This window comes from Anguilla anguilla, chromosome 10, assembly GCF_013347855.1.
Source record: "Anguilla anguilla isolate fAngAng1 chromosome 10, fAngAng1.pri, whole genome shotgun sequence".
NCBI lineage: Eukaryota > Metazoa > Chordata > Actinopteri > Anguilliformes > Anguillidae > Anguilla > Anguilla anguilla.
In genome coordinates, this window is record NC_049210.1 from 45,299,389 (window position 1) to 45,309,205 (window position 9,817).

Consider the following 9,817-nt stretch of genomic DNA (forward strand, 5'->3'; position numbering starts at 1 on the left):
CCCCTTTTCCTTTTACACTATATTCACTTGCACATAGCCTGTAGATGTGGTCACTATAGTTGTAATGTAACGTGTTGATAAGATTTCACACATTTCTTTTGAAGGATATCTGTTCACTGCAATCGATAGAAAGTTATTCATTGGGAAACTAGTTGGGAGCACCTTGCACATTAGTATCTGAAGTTTCCCTACCTTCTCAACACTACTTAATAGCTTAACACCTTTCCCCGCTTGATTTAGGGTTGTAAGGTAACTATTTAGCAATTCAGATTTGAGCTCCACAAAATGCAATGCACCTTTTCACTAACTTGACTTTAATCCAAATCACATGCACAGATTTTTTTTTTTTTAAAGAAAAGCTTATTCGTTAACTGTTCCACAAAGAATAAATTGCAGTTGCACTATGTTGATGTCGATCATGAAATGAAATATATATTTCTTAATTCTAAAGAACCGATAATGAAAATACATTGGTCTCATCCGGTGTCTTTACCTATTTGGAAGATGTAGTGAGGAAAGCTGATCGTGTATATATTTGTACCTGTGCGCTGTACGCTGTTCGTGTTTTGGATTTCAATTCTTCTACTACTTAGATGGGTCTCGTAAACACCGAGAATGTATTTCTGTACGCGAGACAAGGCGTGAAAGTAAAAGCAGGTTTGAGCTGCACGCGTGCTGCTACTCGAGCCTCTCGCTGGACGCGCGTCTTTTTCAATCAGTCCATCTTGGAAAGAAACGCAGCGTGACGAATGTTGTTAACTGCGGGGAGCGGAGATCGTCCGGCGGTCCGTCTGTCGATCGGCCCTCGTGGAACAGGTCCGCGGTGTTGTGGTGGCCGCGCGGAAGTTCGGGCTGCTCGTGTCTTTTTTTCCCCCCTCAAAAGGGATGTGTTTTTTTAAGGTAACTGGAATATCTGTCGGTCTGGCCAGGGTGTTTCGCTGTAATAAGTTGTGTGAGTTACCTCAGGATCTTGCCCCCCGTCGGGCTTTAGCTACCTACCTCCTTGCTGTACCCTGGCGCAACCTCTTAATTGTACATAATTTTCTCAGCTCAGCTACAGAAACAAAGCAAAAAAATAAATAAACATTTTTTGCTTTGCGAGGCAATTGGAATTTGTTTGCTGCATAGCGTATTTTCACTGATTTATATTTCAACAGAGATGGTACACAACCTGTAATTTCTCTTTTCCGGAAGGTTCTTCCTGCAGAGCCAGTCTCACTGGTTACGTGTGAATAATACTGAAAAATGAATTTGCTGAGGCACAGAGGAATACTCGATTCATTTTTAAAATTAAGCATTTAAGCAAAGCTTTTCTTATTTTTGTATTTTAGCCTTTGAAAATGTGCATATCTAAAGACTGAATATGATATCTGGCTGGAATGCAGCCAAAAAGGAGGAAAAGTATGTAAATGTATTTCTAATATTGGATGCCTCTTGGACACACAGTAAAAAAAAAAAAAAAAAAAAATCTGACTTAGCTGAATCTATTCAAACCAATTAAATCGTCTGCTGTTCCTGGTGCTATTCACGATCCTTCGGCAAAATACGGAAGGCTAACACAATAACCATCACTTGTTTAGGGCTTGTTTATTTGTTTGATTCTTTATTCGTTTAGTTTGAAAACCGCCTCTTTAAGCCATAGCTGTAAAAGTTATGTTTTGTTTAAAATGAGACCAGTGAGGAAAATTGGATCTGATTTTACGACTGCCGTGATCACAGGGCTTTTTCGAAATGTGCTCTTGGCTTTTCTGTCCTCTGTTTTTGTTTTGAGTGTTTGAGTGTCTTAAGAGTTTCTCTTTTGTGTTTGTGGTGATTTGTTTTTTTTTTAAATTTTGTGTGAATATTGTAATCATTTGTGGCATTTGGGTACGGACTAATGGGTGTTGATAAAACTAAAGAAAGTATCTTTTTTTGTTGTACTACTTGGATGTGAAACTTGCTGAGAACCTCCTGCATATCTTTTTGATATCTGGTGCTTGGTTTCCATCAGAATCCATGCAGGGGAGATATGCAGGCTTTCTACAGTGGATTACATAATCAATTCAGATTTCATCCTGCGTATTTAATTTCACTGAATGTATGATTGTTTTGGGGGTACGTATAGAATTATTAAATTGTCTGCAAAGTACTTGTGACCCCGCTTCTGGACGTGGGGGTGGGACACAGATTGGTTTTTTGTAGTAATCACTGGATAGGACTAGGTACCATAGGTGCTTTTTTAGCTGCATAATTTGGGCTGATAAAGCAGGATTTCGCTTCAGATGGTAATATCAAAACCAAATATTTGAGGACTTCCTATCTGATACATTTTTTGAGCTAGCACTTTATAGCATGTACACTTTGCGCTGTGTGGTACCGTGTGGATTGGTGTGCAATATGACTTAGACAACAAGAAGTACTGTATTTGAGAATGGAAATGGGATGTAACATAGCTTTCTGTGAGTGTAATGCTTTAATGAAAATGGGCTGTTTCTGTAATCTGTTTCTTGAAATAATAAGCTTTTTTAATTTGCTGTTTGGGGTTTTTTTATATAAAATAAACTACAAATCCATTTCAGTGTGACTTTTTATCAGAATGTGTTGGATTTCATTTTGTGATAATGGACTCCATATATTGTTTGGCAGATATATGGCTGCCTTTAGCTTATCCCTGTGAACTGTAACCTGTATAATTGTTATTCATATGCAATGGGACATATGTCCAATTCCGTCCTGCATAACCAACCTCAAAGGGACCAGAGGTAGGTGGATACAAGCTGTCGAGTAAAACCGGTAAAAATTTAAATAAGCTTGGTAACTGCCATAACTACAGTTGTGAATAGGCATAAAGATTCAACGAATCGTTTCGGACAGGCATAGTTATAATCAAGCTTTTATTTCAGTAGTTACTGGATGGCAGTATTTTATTTCACTGTGAAAATTGCCACAACATGATTGCTCTAACAATAGGCCTAAATAGGGCTTAAAGGACAAATTTGTTTATCAACTGCAGTGTTAATGTAAAACTCTATGTAGACCACACTGATTGTATTTGCTGTCATCATACAGTATATTAAGTGAATTGGTGCATTTTTTTGGAAATCGGGTTCATCAGGATTCTGAAATTAAAACAGTTCACTAATTCTCGTTTGACGGTATCTAAAAATCAATGATGAGGGAGGTCCAGTAGACCTAGCTTGTGCCAGGAGCACAAGTACTAACTGCATTCTCATAAAAGTTGTCATTTTGCTAAGATATCAATCTCATTTACTCACTTATGTGGGGAAGTGGTTATGCTGGGTCTGCATAATCGGCCTACTTATTTTTTATTTATTCCCACAAATACTTCCTCTTTCTGAGCCTTTCTGAACCAGAATAGAAGGCAGAAAGTACTGCTGCGTTGGGTCATTTAGATACTTGCGATAAATGTCTAAGTTAAAAATGTGGAGTATAGTTACAACACAATGCTGTGGCTGCTCAGGAAGTGCTTTGTCACTGAGTATGAAGTTAGCGGAGGGACGTTGGACGCAGATGGATCTGTCTTTCAAATTAATGCTTCCTCCGGAAGGAAAAATGTACATTTCCCAGGTTTGTTCTTAACAATAGAGCAACAAATATTCAGTTACTTTACCCCAGCAGATGGGCATGCTGTCCAGTTTTCTCATAGGTCATGATTTTATCTTTTATCAATATTAGTTTATATACTTGAACAGAATTCACTGAAACCCCTGAGCTCATGGGGAGACCTTTTTTTTACTGATCGTATTAAGATCTGAAATATACTTTTTTTTCTCCAGATAATTTTGTAATTTGTATTTTTTGCTGTAAAATAATTTATCGATTTCCAGTCTGCAGAACATAAATGGATATTTTTTCACCCTAAGACAAGTCCAGGCAATGGCTTTCTGTCAAAAGACAAAGCCCACACACTCACAACAGAGAACACTTTTACAAGGAATATGTTTTGCCACAATTTCACTGTATATAGGGTTGAATATATAGTAAGAACATTAGACTGTTTAACAAGGAACCTGATTAATTTCTGAATAGGAAAATGTATTGATTTTTAATTGATTTGCAATTTAGAGGGAATATAGACAGCCAGCATCTATACCAGTTTGAACCATTGCCTCCTAGTCGTCACATGACATGCCAACAGGTCCCGAAACTGATTACCTGCAACTGTCAATTGTAATCTCATGAATGTACATGTCTATTGTAGGGAAAACACTCCTACAATACATGTGCCATTATTTTACACAACCTGTCCACCGACATTGGAAAGGTCACCATTCAATCCAGCTAAGGTGAGCGCCTCAGGCATTTTATGGGAGCTTTTAGGAATGTGGTTGGTACTAAATGTCCATTAGAAACCTTACACTGTCCATAAAAAAAACAAAAACTTGGGGTTCACAAAATATAGCCAATATGGTTTTTTCTTGGATTCATAAATGATTAGCTTGCATTTTACTGTCCAATTTTTAAAAACTTGATGTGCACACAACTATAAAACTGGTGATCTGTGCAATATTATCAACATACCGATTCATTTTTAATGAGGGATTTTGTTTTTCTTTGTGCAGCTGAAGGGTAATTTGCATTGATATATTTAAACACAGGGAATATAATAAAGATAGGCAAAATGGCTGCAGCCACCATTTTTAGGGTTAAGAGGCAATTAAAAAGTGTAGTTTGCACAACCGTAATGGCAATCGAGAAAGAAACCCAGCAACATGCACAGACAAAACAGATTGAGATAATCTGATTTGTGGATTATACACCATTCTGCAAAATAATTAAAGCATTTTTTTGGAGAGATCATATGGATACATTAAATAGTGATATGATATCCCATCCTTTGATCTCAGAGCAAGTATTAAAAGACTGAAGTATTGCCAAGTTTCAAGGCTGCAGACAGCCATATTATTTGCATTTAATAATCATACAATATGTGACATTAGCTCATTATTACATTGATTTATTAAATCAGCAGTTGTAGCAAATTTAGTCATTTGCAAATGTCCACATTGTGCTCCCCTCCAAAATATGACAAACACCTTTTCAATCATCATAAAATCTTGGACCCGGCATGGGTATTTGAATACATTATCTATTTAATTGTTTTAACAAATAGAAGCTGCATTATAATTTCAGGACCAAAATACATGAATACCCACATCTGCATGCAAATAACTGCCTATGATGAAAAGCAATTGTCGAAATCGTATTATATTTTTGTACAGATGGGGAAAATGATATAACGTAATTCTGGTTCATAGCCTAGTTTCCTCTATGCACAGCCTAGGCGCATACAGTAGTGCTGAAGATGCTCGTGCGGCTGTCACGCCGAAGGAAGACGGAGGTGAACACGTCACGCTCACGGCCTGTAACACGGAAGAGGAGAGGAGAGGAAGGAGACTCCACGTCATTGAGGTGCATTTGTGCGAAGGGGCAAATGAACGTGCATTATAAATTCTGAAACACTGCCATTTCTTGTATTTGCGAACGGGATCATCATGGGTTACACTCTAATTTGTATTTGGACTTTGGAATACCGATACGTTTGAAACGACTTCCGCAGCAGCTCCCAGATCCAAGATAAAGATTTTTTGGAATTCTGTTAAAGGTAACGCTGTTGCATTTTCTTTGCTGTTAGCTAGCTAGCTAGTCCTCTTGACACCGGATAGACTATGCGCTCGCAGGTAGATTGGTGGCTCACAGTCCTCCTGTTTGCAATAGACAAATATTGACATTATCTAGACATTTAGAATGTCAACTAGACACGGAATATTGTGGATAAATGTTTTGTGTGAAGACAGTCATGATCAATTGCTCATTCGGATTTATAGTTTATTTTCGGATAGCTATACCAACTTAGCTCTTGAATCCCATTTCCAGTAGCGCCCATGTAATGTGTCACACGTTATAATATCTATATATCTTGCCAGCTGCTAGCTTGACAGCTAGCTGTCATCATCTTTGGATGCCGTAATTCAAAATAATGGCTGGTTACTGTTAGATAATGGGTAATAATGGCTGATTACTAAGTTAGATAATAGATAATAGCATTTATTCTGCTACATCAACGGGATTCTAGCTTTGTCGCTAGCTTGTTTGTTGCATGGTTGATTTTGGACAATGCATTTAAATACACAAACCTGTCCTTATCAGTTGGGAATGCGGAACAGGGAGTACGTTGGTTGTACAATAGGTATGAACCTTGACCACCGGTTCACACCAACCCTGGTTGTCTTCTCGTATCTGAGTTATAATTCTTAATTATCTGGCATACTGGCTATTTAACACAATCACTAACAACACAGCCAGTGGCTATAATTATTTTTTACACGGTTAATTTACTTAAATCTTTTAATTACAATCCAACGTGGCTGTAATGACCAGTGCAAGTCCGTAGTTTCCAGGTAAGGACACACTTGTGTAAAGTGGATTTATAAAGTGAGAACATTCAAGGAGTAAATATGTACTGAGAAAACTGTGTAAAAGTTAGAGAAAGCTGTACAGCTGTAAGTAATTACATAGCTACATTAGCATGAGATATGTAAGTAAATCTGGCAGTGATTGAAGGGGTTGTCCCTGTGATTCGTTTCTGATGACAATTAAAAGCACACGCCCAACTCTCCACACCCTAACTATTACCACGGGGATGGGGACTTGAGTAAGACATAATTGCCATACAGGTTTATGTAGAAGAGCGTTTTGTTCAGAGCACGAAGGACATGTCGGTGCATCGGGTAGATCAGAACTGCGCGGTGACCCCGTCCCGCCGACGCTGTGAGGTCACAGGATTTGCACGGAGGCATTAATTACACAAGCAGCCTTCTGAGAAAACCGGAACTGTTCCGTAGGCCCGGGGCCAGGAGAAGAGGAGACCTCATTCTTACAATTAGCAATGTGTCTTTGACACATGACATTTTTTCATGGCGTCATCAACCTAAATAATTTCAGAGAAAAAGAAACTGGTAGCCTTGAAGGTTGTCAGAGCCCTCCAGGTTTTTAAAATATTTAATATAGAATAGGCTGTTTTTCTAATTTGTATAATATGCAAGCTGGCATCAGTGCTCTCGTGGGTTGCTGTGATTTGGGCAGCATGAACTGGCATTCTTTTTTCCACCTGGGTGATTTTGATGCACATTAGTCAAATAGCTGAATTTATTTGAATTGCATCTCAGGTGTGGTTGTCATAGTTAGCCCATTTAAATGTGCATTGCATATTTAATGGTCTTGAGACTTGTGATACGATTGTCAGGCCTGAATTCAATTAGAGGACTACTTAAATTGAGTTAGGCTAATCGAGATGAATGTTTACACTGGTTTGTAACTGTGTGGTGGTGAAAAAATGTATTTAAGCTCTACTCCTCTTTGACGTCACGTGATTAGTTCCAGACAGATAGCGCTTCTATTTCTAGTATGTGGCACAGTTGTCACCAAGGCTAGCGGGGCTTTGACATTGGGGGAAAACAACCCAATTATTTGCATTCTGGGGAATGTGTAGCCTGCGGGGACAATTATGACTGAGCCAAAACAAAGTTCTGAAAGGCCAAAACAATTTCAATTTGTGTTAATGTGAAAATGAGGCAATTAGCCAACCAAGTTTGATTGAAAATTTGTAATTTGAAATTTTCACCGTAGGCTTGTGGTTCAGAGACGTGTGAGACTGTGAGTGATTCATTTTCTCTGTTGGGTAGTTAAGCAAAACTGTTTAAGAGGCAGCCCAAGGATATAATCTTATCACTGTGCTGAAGTTGGTCACGATTGACTTTTTAGAGAGCTAAACCTTGGTCACCTTAACTCAAAAATCTTTAATCTGCATTGCATTTTCATGATGTCTTTTTCAGGTCAGTTTAATTTACAATGACTTTTTCAAAAAATGTTATGGTTGCATCAGTCATCTTGAAGGACCACCTGGCCTACTAAAATTGCAGTTCTTGTAATTAAGCAATCAAACGAGTATTCTTTATGAATGACAGTATAGGTGACTTGATTTTATAAGCCTATATAGCTAAATGAATTGAATGTTATGTTAACAATGGTGGTTGTTTTGTTCTGATGACATTTTGTACACAAGGAGATTAATCTCAATGCCCTAGGAATGAGAGCAAAGGTGGAGGATTTGGGCCACATTTTCCTGTAAAATCCATTTTTATTTTGAGTCTAGATCACCCTTCCACTGAGATGTGCCTTTTAAAGTCTTTTCAAATAGGCTATGTTTGATCAATTCAGTCTTTCGCCCGACATCCATCACATGTGAACAGTACCAGGGTCTGAAGAATGGTGCAATTTCTGTATGATTATAATTATCGGTTTTTATTATTTAATTCATGTATGACGCAAAGGTACAGTAGGACAGAAGATCCTGGCCTAGCTGGTGTCTTCATTCAGGTCATAAAGCCAATGCTGGTATGGTAGATCAGCCAGACATAGGCCTATTGACAGATCGTGACATTGGTCATTCATTGTGAACGAACCACAAATTATATTTTGTTGCTAAACAGATGGCCAGATAGCCTGCTTCTAATAAGTCACTTTGAGGTACTAGTTTCTTTTTTTAAAACTTCCTATGTGACTTGAGGCCAGCAATGGTAATTTTAAAGTGAAAAAGAGGACCTTGACCAACAAAAAAAAAAAAAAGACATTCTAGTTTCAGGTTAGGTTTGGCAGTAAAGTGCAGGAACCAGGCTGAGTCCTAATGAGGCTGCCTCTCATTTAAAATGCATAATTTCTGTTTGAGAGGCATGGCCATTAATCATTGCTGGGAAGTTGCCAGACCAGGGTCTCTTGTTATGAGTTCTTTACCCCAAAACTTCAACCAGAGCCTCTAGCCTAAGGGCATAGGGGATGCATCTTATGAAATGCCACCTGATGAAACTTCCGGAACAATCTTCAGACATTTTGCTCTTGGTTTCAAGTGTCCCCATAGGTGTTAAGCCCCTGTGAGATGTGAGTGAGTCTTTTGCGGGAAAATTTTAGGACAAAAATCACTTATGTGGGGGAAGAGGGGGGCTCTCAAAACTCACCCACAGATCTTTTTGATCCTGACAAGTGAAATATGAGCAGACTAGATAGATAGGCCTGGCCTACACGTGGGTTATTGCAAGTTTTTTAAAGATGGTGAAAGGCGTGTTTTTAAAAGAACTGCTGTTTGTCTTGAATTAACAGGTGTGTTTTGGACTCCACTTCTATGTGAAGTTGTTTTAATCATTAAAGAGTTAAAATCAAACTGCTGGTTCTTATTTACAGACAAACACCTCACCGACGTCCTTAGACAGGTCATTTGAGTGCACAGAACTGCGCTGGACTAGCTGAACAAACATTATGTGTTGAGCTGAGTGAATAACATGATATAGCTAACTAGCTAACTTTAGAATGTATCCCGTTTAATAGCTTACAGGCTAGCTAGTTACAGTTAATTACATACCTGGCTTTAAATTAGCCTACGTGGCAGTAATTTAAAAAGTAGTTTGAACGACCATTGGAACTAGTAGCCTCATGTTTAGACTATTAAATTGTACAGCCTGTACTCCTCTTAGCCATTAGTTCATTTACCAACTAAGCCACTGGGGATATGTTTTAAAAGGCTAAAATAGCCCCTGAGGTGTGCTTCTCCGCTGGACACATAATCGGCTAATAAGATGAGAGGGAACCCTGTAAGGGCAAAAGGAAACTGAAAGTGTTTCAGGCCCAGGGTGTATGGTTGGTCAGGTCTGCAAGCCTTCCAGTGTAACCTGAAGCACTTGAGAGAATGCAAATGGCTGTGATGTAGCCTAATATTTACATACAGCTCAAAAGGACTTTGGTCGGCCATGTAACAATAAGTCAC